A 12,839-nucleotide genomic window follows, 5' to 3' on the forward strand; every position below is an offset into this window, starting at 1 on the left:
GGAAATTTTCAGACATATTACAGACTTTTTTTGGATTTTTTTTCGGACTTTTTTTCAGACAAAGCAATTTTCCGATTCTTACATAGAGTCCCTTTAAACTTCATCTTAGTTGTAATTTATCACGACATTTGTTCTGTTGCAGTGAATTTATAATAAAATCTCCAGATTAAAGCCAGAGAGAACACTTACGATACTGCTGCTGATGCATTGGCAGCAGGTGTCCACCTGTTTTCTGCCATGAAACTAGAGGCCAGTGTGTTGTTGTATGTGCTTTGTGGTACATTTGGAGGCAGATTACTGCAGTCATCCCAAATATATCTAAACCATCTGATTTTCAGACTTGTGATATATTTTATAAACCTAAAGCATATTGAACTATTTTCTATATACCTTGTTCCCACTGCACTGGAGCTTCAGCTTTCAGCCAAAAAGCTAAACCTTAGCTGCAAGTGTCAGAATATGGAATCATCAGCAATTTCAAGAGGAAAAGAGGGAAATGATGTGTATCTGTGCATGATTTTTTTTCTATAATATTTAGGTATAACTTGAATATGAACAGCACAAAAAACCTTCTGCAGTAGTTCGTCGGTGTAGTTTTGAAGCAGCAGCAGCATGTAAAGGGAGTGGTCAAACACTCCCATACACTTTGAATGTCATTATTTGCATAGCAGGCAAAGACATATCATCCATATTATTATGCTTATGAATGCCTAATTATCTGAAGATTTTTTTTCCTCCCTTGCAAGCGTACGATGAATGCTTGTCGCCACTGGGGCCTTGCAAGAATGACATACAATCTTTGTAAAGCATGAGTGCATGTTTCCGAGCCTTTTGTGAAAGTGTAGCTTCGGTGTGTGAGGGACTGTATTGCCTTTCCCTCTTCGAGCTATTTTCAACCCCAAAATGACAGAGCTGAAGACACTAAAGGAGCTTTCTAGTTTTGATAAATCAGTCATGTCGAGTTGAATGTGTATGCGCACTTTATACACGCCTCAGTGGTGGATTGAATTCTGTGACATTGTACAAAAAAGAGGGCTCTAATTGTTCATGTCGACATCATACGGCTGTTTCCATCTACTGCGACTGCAACATCCTCATTTAACATTTATTTGCACATGGTCGTCTTTAAAGCTGCTCTAATAAATGTTTGGCCACTTGGGGGCGGTTTTTCCTTTTCAACAAGCTGTAAACACAACACTGATATATCGTCAAATCTAGTAACTGCCGACAAACACGTAGAGCAGACACAAAGCAACATCATGTTGATATCCACATGAGGTCTGTACTATGAAGCAGGATTTGGGGTTAGCGAGGTAACTTCAGGGTTAACCCTTTAGGGTTTTCCATCTTACGAAGGTGGATCACTTCCTAGATCGCCATGGTAACTGATGCTGAACAGCTAACCTGCTCCGGAGCAGGTTATTTTCAAGATAAGAGATCAACTCATATTAAAAAGCGCCGCCTACTGACCAATCAGAGCTCTGTGCGGGGATCGTATGGTAGTATTACACAAATATGAAGAAGTTACAGTTATAATCTAGACTAAAAACAACACAGTTTAAACTGACGCCACAACTTTGTTAAAGTGCATAATTAGGTGAAATTCATTCAGCCATTACATGTCGTAAAGCTATTTATATTTAGACGACTATATTTGACTTTTGAGTGTTCTGTTAAATTAATAAGTCTGTTAATTTACGCATTCACACATTGGGAGTTTTTTCTTTTGCCAGCTGTCCTTCCTGCATTTAGCAGCTTCAACTGTGTTAATTTTAGTCTAGATTAAATGTTTAACTTCTTCGTATTTGTCTGATATAGTTTGCTCTTCCTTTGTAAAATGTGCCTAAATCAAGGGGAGGGCCTCACAAAAATATTAACAACAAGATGGTTTCGAAAAAGTCTTTACAAAGTTAAACATAAAATTCCATCCCCAAATAATTTTCTTACAAGTCCCTAGCTGGTCCACTACCTCCACCACTTTGTAAGTCCGAAAACCAAAACAATGAACTAAGAGAGGCTAAAAAAAGCTCTGCAGAGCTGAGGGGAACTAGAGAGCTGGTGATAATTCACTGTGGGTTTGTCACACTTTTCACATTACATTTCAACCATTGTATTAATATAGGAAATATTGATTGGCGCAGCTTTAAATTCATGTTTAAATGTATATATAACATAGCTGATGTTTATGATGATTAAATATATGTTTCAGTTAATCGTCTCATAATATAGAAATTATGTATGTACATCTGACGAATATAATTTGCATACTATACATAAAAATGATTTTCATAATTGCATTTCTTAGTCTTTGCTGTTTGCAACGTTATTTGTAATGCTTTTATTCCTCAGTTCACAATAGTGATCTTAAGGGTCCCATATTGTAAAAAGTGAGATTTTCATGTCTTTTACATTATAAAGCAGGTTTAAGTGCTATATAAATACTGTTAAACTATCAAAACGCTCAGTATACGGACAAAAATACACACAGCCCGTATTCAGAAATTTTTGGATTTCTGTCCATTTGTGATGTCACAAATAAACGATAGTTAGACCATTACATGGTTTTAAACATAAACATTCTAAATGTGTCCAAGTTTATTTCCTGTTGCAGTGTATGTAAATAACATCAGCTGACAGGAAGGAAACATGGACCCAAGCTGTTGCCTAGCAACGCAATTCTGTTTCAATTCCATTGAAATGTACTAAAATGGAGCATTTCTGACAGAGCATGAATACAGGTATATTCAAACAGACAGCATGAGGAAAACAGAGGGTTTTTTTTAACATTAAGCGTGTAAACATGTTTTAGTAGAAACACAAAATACAAGTATGAACCTCAAAATGAGCACTATATGGGACCTTTAAAACTAAATTGGAAAAACAAAGTTCAGAAACTTGTGTTTGGTGGATTATTTCTCTGTTGTTACAATGCTAATTGGTATTGTATTTTACATGGTTGGAAAGCCTGTTTATTTACCTTCGCAATGATATCCAACTTGTAAGGATCATGCATTTGTGGGATGAGAAGCACAGCTGATTATGTGGGTAGTGCCCAAGAACAATTTGCCAAAATACTCTAAACAGTGTATTCTCATAAGGCTACCAGGAAGCCTGCAATGACTGCCCTTCACCGTCAGGCCCGTTTGCGCCGGTGTCGACAACACAGACAATGGAACCTGAACATGTGGGGGAATGTCATGTTCAGTGATGAGTCCAGGTTCTGTCTGCCAAAGTTGGACGGCAGGGTCAAAGTATGGAGACGACGCGGAGAACGCTATGCTGATTGTTGAACCGATGGAGTAACAGCTTTTGGTGGGGGCAGTGTCATGGTAAAACAAGGCTTGTCATCATTGAAGGCCATCTCAATGCAGTGAGATATCGGGATGAGATTCTGCAGCCAGTGGCGATCCCATATCTCCACAATCTGGGATCTAACTTCATCCTCCAAGAAACAACGCTCACCCCCACAGAGCCAGGGTTATCACAGACTACCTCCACAATGTGGGAGTAGAGAGAATGGAACGGCCTGCCAAGAGTCCACACCTCAACCCAATTCAACATGTGGGATCAGGTTGGGTGTGCTGTACGTGTTAGAGTGACCAACGCAACCTCGTTGGCTGACCTGCAACCAATCCTGGTTGAGGAATGGAACACCATCCCACAGCAACGTGTGACCAGGTTGGTGACCAGCATGAGGAGGAGGTGCCAGGCTGTTGTGGCTGCGTATGGATCTTCCACCGCTACTGAGGCTCCTGACGGTGTATTAAATGAATAAAATGTAAAATAGCCAATATGTCATGTTTGTTCCTTGTTACTGATAGAGAGTTCAATCATCCAATCCACCAAACAACTCAAAACAAGAGTCAATACCAACAGGAGAATACACTGTTTACCATTGACGGAGCATTTTGGCAAATTTTTCTTGGGCGCTACCCACATAATCAGCTGTGCTGCTCATCCCACAAATGCATGATCCTTACAAGTGGGACATCATTGCGAAGGTAAATAAACAGGCTTTCCAACGATGTAAAATACAATGACCATTAGCATTGTAACAACAGAGAAATAATCCACCAAACACAAGTTTCTGAACTTTGTTTTTCCAGTATATATTCTACTCAAATTCTCAAAAAAATACCTATTTCTTTTCAAGGAGCAGGTGTGTAGCAGATTTTTACTCAGATTCAGTGTCCATGTATGAAAAAGCTGCTATATTTTCTGCTTCAGCAGAAGTTTGATACAGTTAGGTTGCCTAACTGAGAAAAATATGGGGAGAAAATGCAGATGAGCTGAGAGTAATTGGAAAACCAGGCAATGGTACAAATAAATGGTAACCACATGATGTTTGTCAGTAAATATTGTTTTCAAAATGCAAATTTTTAATATTCAAAATAAACATCCATAAATTCAATGCTATTATTATATTATATTATTATTTATTTATTGAATTTGTAAAAAAGAAGAACTAAGAGCAGTTTTGCACCTTGGCAGTAAGGGTTAACTGTTGAAGAACTTCATCACTCAGAAGTCATGTACAGTCAAGTGCTGTTTGCATCTGAATGTTCTTGCTCCACTCCTCCTATCACACATACAGTACAATACAATACAATAAAACTTTATTTTGGAAATTTGTCTTCAGCTCACCAAACACTGGAAAGAACAGACATTAAAAACCAGACAGCAGTTAGTAAAAGACAGCTACATAGACAGGTTATGTTACACATTAAAACAGTTCATGTCAGTGTCTGTGGCTTAGATCTGCTCAGTCACTTTGTTGGGTTAAGAATAGTGATGGCATTTGGGATGAAGTACTTTTTTAAACACATTTTTAGTTGTCAGAGGGACTCTATAGCGCCTCCCAGAGCTCATGAGTTCAAACTGGCTGATGAGAGGATGGGAGCTATCTGCCAGGATACTCCTCACTTTCTTCCTCGTCCTTTCTGTAAAAAGTTGAGTCAAAGGCTGTTGGGGTTTACCAACTATTTTTCCTGCCGTTGACACAATCCTAGACAGTTTATTCTTATATCTACAGTTTAGGTGACCGTACCAGGCAGGAAGGTGAAAGGTTAAAACACTCTCAACAATAGTTTTGTACACTTAGGCCACCATGTTTCCTTAGAACGGGGGTCAGCAACCTTTACTATGAAAAGAGCCCTTTAGGCCAAAAAAAATAAAACAAATAAAATCTGTCTGGAGCCGCAAAACATTTGAGCATTGTGATGAAGGTAACACAGTTTATAGTCTAAGTATATAGTATACAAGTCTAATGCAGTGAGGGTCAAATGTACTACGGAGTATTAGGGCCACATTTAGGGGAAAAAAATTCGGGAGATTTCCAGAATAAAGTCAAAATTTAAGAGAAAAAAAGTCGTAACATTACGAGAAAAAAGTTGTAATATTACAAGAATTGTGGACGCACACATTAGCTGTCTTAGCTTAATCGTCCGAACAACAATAACCCATAAAATTACAATTCGGCATGTTTAAACAAAACCAATCACAACTACCAACAGCCATTAGTCCTTCCAACCTTAACTGATGTGTTGTCACTGGTTAGATTGTCAAAATGAGGAAAAATAACAACTTCAATCCGGACGGCAGCTGGACGGCAGACTTCAGATCAGCTCTGACTGCTTGTTTTCTTCCAGTCTGTGAAATCTTACAGATGCCGTTAGGAGCACCGGTGGACACCGGAGGAAACAGAGGAAGATGATTTTTTTTTCAGATTACTTGTCTCATGCACTAATAATTTCTTTTCATCATATTTGCTCCATTTCTACCCACTGCAGCTTGAAGTAGCATAAAATGGAAGTACTCAAGTAAGGTATAAGTACCTCAACATTGTACTTAAGTACAGTAGTTGAGTAAATGTTAATCACTTTGTATCGCCGAAACCTTCCTGTGGTTTTAGAGTTCCATATCAGTTCCTGTTTAGGAAATGATTGTAGACTACGAGGCCCAAATAACTTCTTACCAGTCATGAATCCAGATATCAAACAGCAATATCGATCAGCTTTCAAAGCTTACATGCATATAAGCTGTAAGCCGCTATAGAAACTGCCAGAGCATTCACCTTGTTGACATGGATACATTACCACCCATGGGAGAGGCGAGCTGGGAGCCAACTACTCCATCCCCAATGCTAATGAGGGGAAGGTATTCACAGCGGTTATGCAGCCACTTCTTTTCTTTCCTTCTGTCTTTCTTATTTCACGCAGTGCAGCTGACAGACATGAATGGCAAAACCCTGCAGAGAACAAGTGAACTGCATCCAACACGTTTGCACTACTTTTATTTGTAAGTCATACACACCTAAATTAGTCTTAAAAATCTATAATCGACATTTAACTTTTTTTACAAGTTTTAAAGCTGTCTCAAGACATAAAAGGATGTTGTTGCAAGATTACACAACCTAATATACTGTAACCTCACAAAAGGTTTGATCATCTCAATATGATACAGCTGCAGTATCTAGTGGATCATTGACTGACTTGTTTATTCAGAGTCACCTGCTGGTGCTGGGACACTTGCCATATTTAACAATGAGCACATTTATGAGTTTGGGTTGGGACCAGCTCTCAGACAGGCAGATTAAATGTTTGTGTAGTGGCCTTTCTTTTGGAAATTTGGATGCGGTTGCTCTGGTGAACTCAATCAAATCACTGAAGTCTCCTTGAAAACTCATTTAAAAAGAACAAGTCATCCATAACTGAGCCAGTAGACCGCAGAGAAACGAATGGAGTCGTGCTGGCTTTGTGTGCTCCGTGTAGCTCCTGCAGCTGCATTCAGAAGTTCGGAGGGTTTAAAGGTCCCATGTCATGTTAATTTTCAGGTTTTTACTTGTATTTTGGGTGTCTACTAGAACATGTTTACATACTTTAATGTTTAAAAAAAACTTTATTTTCCTCATGCTGTCTGTTTGAATATACCTGTATTCACCCTCTGTCTGAAACGCTCCGTTTTAGCACATTTCAATGGAATTGCAACAGAATTGCGTTGCTAGGCAACAGCTTGGGTCCGTGTTTACGTCCTGTCAGCTGATGTCATTCACATACACTGCAACAGGAAATAAACTGGGACATATTTAGAATGTTTACGTTTAAAACTTTGAAATGGTCTAAATATTGTTGATTTGTGACATCACAAATGGACAGAAATCCTGAAGGCTTGTTTCAAAAGCTCAGTTTCTGAATACGGGCTGTGTGTAATTCTCTGTTTGTTGTTTGCCAAAAGTCATTCACAAAGAAATCACCACAGTGGTGTTACTTATGTCCAGGTCCTGTCAACACCGGCCGGTAGTAGCCATGGAGAAAAAACTAAAAATAGGCCTACTGCATATTGAGGCCATGATTCAATTAAACCGTTCAGACGTTTTGATTCATTTGTGGGCACGAATTAAATAATAAAATAATTTTGGCAGTGCACAAGGCCAAGTACTTCATTCCAGCTGCCACCTGCTTATGGCACTTATCCCTGGCTAAAGATGGACACTCTTTAATTAAGCTTTACCTAAGCTTGGGGATCATTTATCATGACATGTTGACAACACTTGCTTCGCAAGGGATTATTGTTTTTAAAAGACAATTCATGAGCATAATGAGAGCTTGAGGAATATATTGTCTGCAAAATAGTCCAATGCTGACTTGGAGAATGCTATCGTCTTGGTCAATTGGAAGGTTCTGGAAAACTTCATGGTTACCGGTGGATGTATGCAACGTGTTTGGAGCGAGGTCACCACATCAGGAAAGCAGGTGCACTGCACTTCCTGCTTTGGGGAGAAAGGCTGGTCTGTTGTGCTGGCTCTCTGTAGAATACACTTATCTCGCGCACACAAATGAACCAAAGTAATATAATTCAATAGAGGCCATGAATTATTCTACATCTCTCGTCTGCACACAAATTAATATCATGGCCTTGATTTATTTATTTATTTATTTATTCTCTCTATGGCCGCTCCCGGCCTCCATAAATTACAGATATAGAGCAGATGAAAATCCTTTGTATTTAACCAGGTTTTACAGCGGAAGTCTATGAGAGCACAAACAGAAGCAATGTGACATTTTCTGTTGAGGACTTCTGAAACACTCAAATTCAGGTTTGTAAGCAATTTTCATAACATCAGAAAAAAGTCATTAAGTATTAAGATGGGCTAATAAAATAATGTGTGTTCAGAGGGTCCTGGGTCTCCAGGACCACAAACACACATGATGGTTAAAGTGGCAGTATGCAGTATATTTTTTGGCATCATTGGGTAAAAATTCCATAATAACCTTTTCATCATATTGTTATTGTGTTCTGAGAGAAAATGTGACTTCTGCGCCTCCTCATGGCTCTGTTGTGACGTGACGGAAGACTTTGACCAATCACAGGTCATTTCAGAGAAAGAGAGCGTTCCTATTGGCTGTGCTCCGGCTGGTGGGCGGTGCTGCTTGGTACTTCCTCTACAGATCTCAACATGGCTGCCAGGTCACAAACTTTCTCATTTTACAGCTTAACAGTACACTACAAGATGATTCTGAAAACATTTGAGGAGAGAAATAGGCATTACAGTAACAGAATGTTGATTAATGTTTGATCAACGCTGCCTAGTTTGACCGTTTGATCAGAGTACGCGAGTGATTGACAGTCGGCTCTCATAGACGGCAGCTGGATGGCAGACTCCAGATCAGCTCTTACTGCTTGTTTTCCTCCGGTCTGTGAAATCTTGCAGATGCCGTTAGGAGCACCGGAGGACACAGAGGCACATGGTTTTTTTTTTCTGATTACTTGTCTCATGCACTACAGGATAAAGCGACCGTTTTATAAAAATAGCTTTTTAAATTCATATGTGCTTCAATTCTATCCACTGCAGCTTTAAAGGTCCCATATTGTAAAAAATGATATGTTCATGTCTTTTATAGTATAAAGCAGGTTTAAGTGCTTTATAAATACTGTGAAAGTATTGAAACGTTCAATATACGGAGAAATACGCACAGCACGTATTCAGAAATTGTGCGTTTGAAACAAGCCGTTAGGATTTTTATCCATTTGTGATGTCACAAATATACAATATTTAGACCATTACAGGGTTTTAAATGTAAACATTTTAAAAGTGTCCCAGTTTGTTTCCTGTTGCAGTGTATGTTAATAACATCAGCTGACAGGAAGTAAACATGGACCCAAACTGTTGCTTAGCAACGCAATTCCGTTGAAATGAGCTAAAACGGATTGTTTCAGACAGAGGGTAAATACAGGTATATTCAGACAGACAGTATGAGGAAAAAAAAGTTTGTTTTTTTTAACATTACAGCATGTAAACATGTTCTAGTAGAAACACAAAATACAAGTATGAACCTGACAATGAACATAATATGGGACCTTTAACTAACACATTAGCATGCTTATCCAGCCTGATGGAACACTAAACTAGTCTAAAGACAGGGAGCGCATTGTTTATCTCCAACCACTTTGGCTTCACATATTACAGCAACACATCTGCAGGTTGTGTTCACTGGTAGCCTATAGATTATATAAATCGATATAAATTGATAATAATAAAAAAAAAAACATCCGCTGTCGTCATCAGCTACCACCTGACTGGCCGCTTCAGAGCGTGACGTCGGCGCTGCCAGCGTGGAACAGCACGTCGCGCGCCTAACCAGGAAGTGACCTGTCCGGTTCAGTCTGCGGAGCACAGAGAGGAGCAGAGCAGTCTGAGGAGGAAATACGTGTCAAATACAACATCTCAGCACGGTTTCCCAGAGACGTCTGAAGGGACACGGACACGTCCCCCTCCCAGCAGCAGACCGGCCGGCTGTCCGCTGGGTGACTGACGGTAAGACGGAGAGCTGCTGCTGCTAGCTACAGTAGCTATAGCTCCTCTCTCTGTGTGTGTGTCAGCTCAGTGACAGGCAGGCAGGAGGACAACACACTGCTTCACTGTTGTCCTCTGCTGCTGTGTAACCCTGTTAGCAGCCTGGGTGTTTTCAGTGTAACACTGCAGCTAATGTCACTAATGTGTCCGCTGAAAGACAGACAGACTGCTGCTGCGGTTATACCAGGCGAGGAGGAGACAGACAGCCTCTAATGACTGCTGCTCATTTAACAATCACAGGATCCTCCTCAGGTCCTCCTGTCAGAACCAGGCCACGGATGTAGATACGTGTCCTTTATAAACATTTGTGTATCACTTTTCAAACGAGGTTAATAATGAGTTTAAAGCTTCAGTAGGCAGAATATTTGTGGCATCATTGGGCAAAAATTCCAGGTCAATTCAGGTCGTTTCAGAGAGAGTTTCCTATTGGCTGTGCTCCGGCTGGTGGGCGGCGCTTGGTATTTCCTCGACAGATCTCAAACATGGCTGCCGGGTCACAAACGTTCTCATTTTACAGCTAAACCGTGCACTACAAGATGTTTCTGAAAACATTATGTGCAAGAAATAGGCATTACAGTAACAGAATATTGATTCATGTTTGATCAGCGCTGCATAGTTTGATTGTAGTTTGCGATCAGGCCCATGGATTTATTAAAGAGAACTGGATACAGCGTTGGAGGCGGGGCCCCGTTCATTCCTATGAAAGTTGCTCAGTGGTGCATGAAGCCTAAATGTCTCGACTTCCGTCTGAAAAAGTACCCGGATTTTGGGCACGTGGAACATGTGCGGTAGCGTCCGCGCGGTAGCGTCCGCTCGGTCTCAGGGTCCCAACGTCACGCCGTCGTCACGGTTTGCGCTCCAGCCTCAGTCTGGGTCTCATTCACATGAACGGAGGAAGGGAAATAACTCTGGATTCGGTTATTAGTGCGTTTTACAACTTTAAAACCTAATGATTTAAATAAGGGTTATTAGAGTGTTCATACTGGGGAGTTGATTCACCTAAAAAAAAATGATCCGCTGCTCTGACTGGTTGTTTTCCTCCGGTCTGGGAAATCTTGCAGATGGCGTTAGGAGCACTGGAGGACACCACAGGACACATGATTTTTTCAGATTACCTGTCTCATACACATATACTGTCAGGATATACTGTAGTGACCGTTTTATAAAAATAACTTTTTAAAATAATATTTGCTCCAATCTTGCCTACTGCTGCTTTAACAATCAGACTAAAAAGAATGTAGACACAGTAAGCATACACACACACACACACACACACACACACGTTCATAGGTATTCATATATATTTTATGTCTATAATTTCATACTATTTAATTATATACAGACTATAAATTTACTTATAATTGATTGACTGTAGTTTATTTATTATTTATATAATTGATATATTACAATTATGTTGTGTTTAAAATCAAACAAATGTTAATGAAACTGTAATAAATTAATATTTTAATAAAAACTACAATAGTTAGTAGTATATATAATGTTAGAACTGTGTTCTTCATATTGTGTCTGTATTTTTTTTAAAAGGGTAGTAATTGTAATATCAGGATACACTGCAGATCAAAGTTATATTTTGTTGTTTTAGAGACAATTTAATGTGAAAATTTTCTGAACATATAGCAAAATATCAAAACGTTTTATGTATTTTATTCATTTTATTTTAGCAGCTTATGTCAACATACAGTATTATCTTCAAACTGTCATCACGTTAATCAGAAAGTTTTGCATTATTTATATATTTCCAGATTTTAAATGTAGTACCCCAGAATCTCCAAAAAAAGTCAGCAACTTATGAATGAATGGTTACTGTGATAAAATCATATATTTTAAGTTAAAATGTATCATGCCTTAAGGACAATGTCGGACAATGCAGCTCAACCAGTCAGGTGTTAAAATGGAAAGTAATGCTTATCTGAAACTGTGTCGTTGGTCTCTGTGCAGCAGTTGTCCAAAGTAAACACAGAGTGGATGTGCAAATGAAGTGTCGACACACCCATTTGAATGCTCTATTGTATTCTTCCCTCGATGCCCGGAATTACAGCCTATTAAGTATAGAGACTTGTTCAACTTTTATTTGGCGCTGGAAAGGAGGAGTTGAGGTTTGAAATTGTGAAAAAATGTTCACTTACTACCAACCAAAAAGATGCACAAAGCGAATCTACCTTCTGTCAAATAAGATCGCTTAAAACTGACACAGGTGAACCAGAGGAAAATAAGACTGAGAGTCTACATCCTGCTAATACTGTCAGCCACTCAGAAGTGCTGTTGGCCGGAGGATCTGTGGCTGCCAGCCGGCTGTAATCCAGTTTCCAGCTATTATCCACCCCCCCCTCCTCCTGTTACCAGAAACGGGCTGCGGTCGAATAGTCCTTTTTGCTTAGGGAGTGAAATGACCCGGAAGTATCTCAGTAGCAGCCATGATAAGAGCTGTTTGAATTCTCTAAATGTTAAGGAATGGAGCTTCAATGCTTCCTTTATTATCTCCTTTAGAATAGGAAACACCGGACCATCCTTTACCAAAGGAAAAGAGAGAATAACATCCCACAATTCCTTGCGGCAGCAGCATTTAAAGCGACGCACCATTCGGCCGTTCATGATAACAAAACAATATGCTTATCTTGCATATTATTTTCATACGCTCATACACTAATTGGGATTCATATTGATAAATATGAGTGCACAGTGACAGCCATTTTATTTCACTTTATTTTGAAATTAATTATTTATTTTGAACATGTAACAAATACCTTAGTAAAAAACAAAACAAGAATAACAAATAAATTGAACAGTAAACAATCAATTAACAAATAATCAACATAAATAAATATTACATGTCCGTAAAGAAGTTGGAAGAAGTATATGGTCCTACCCCTTCTCCATAACTCCAACAATTAAGTCAATATTTATCATATATTCATTTGTTTGCCTTATTGCCTTTATGTTTATTTTGTGTAATAATAACTTTTTT

Source organism: Sebastes umbrosus, chromosome 14 (genome assembly GCF_015220745.1).
Source record: "Sebastes umbrosus isolate fSebUmb1 chromosome 14, fSebUmb1.pri, whole genome shotgun sequence".
In the NCBI taxonomy this organism is placed as follows: domain Eukaryota; kingdom Metazoa; phylum Chordata; class Actinopteri; order Perciformes; family Sebastidae; genus Sebastes; species Sebastes umbrosus.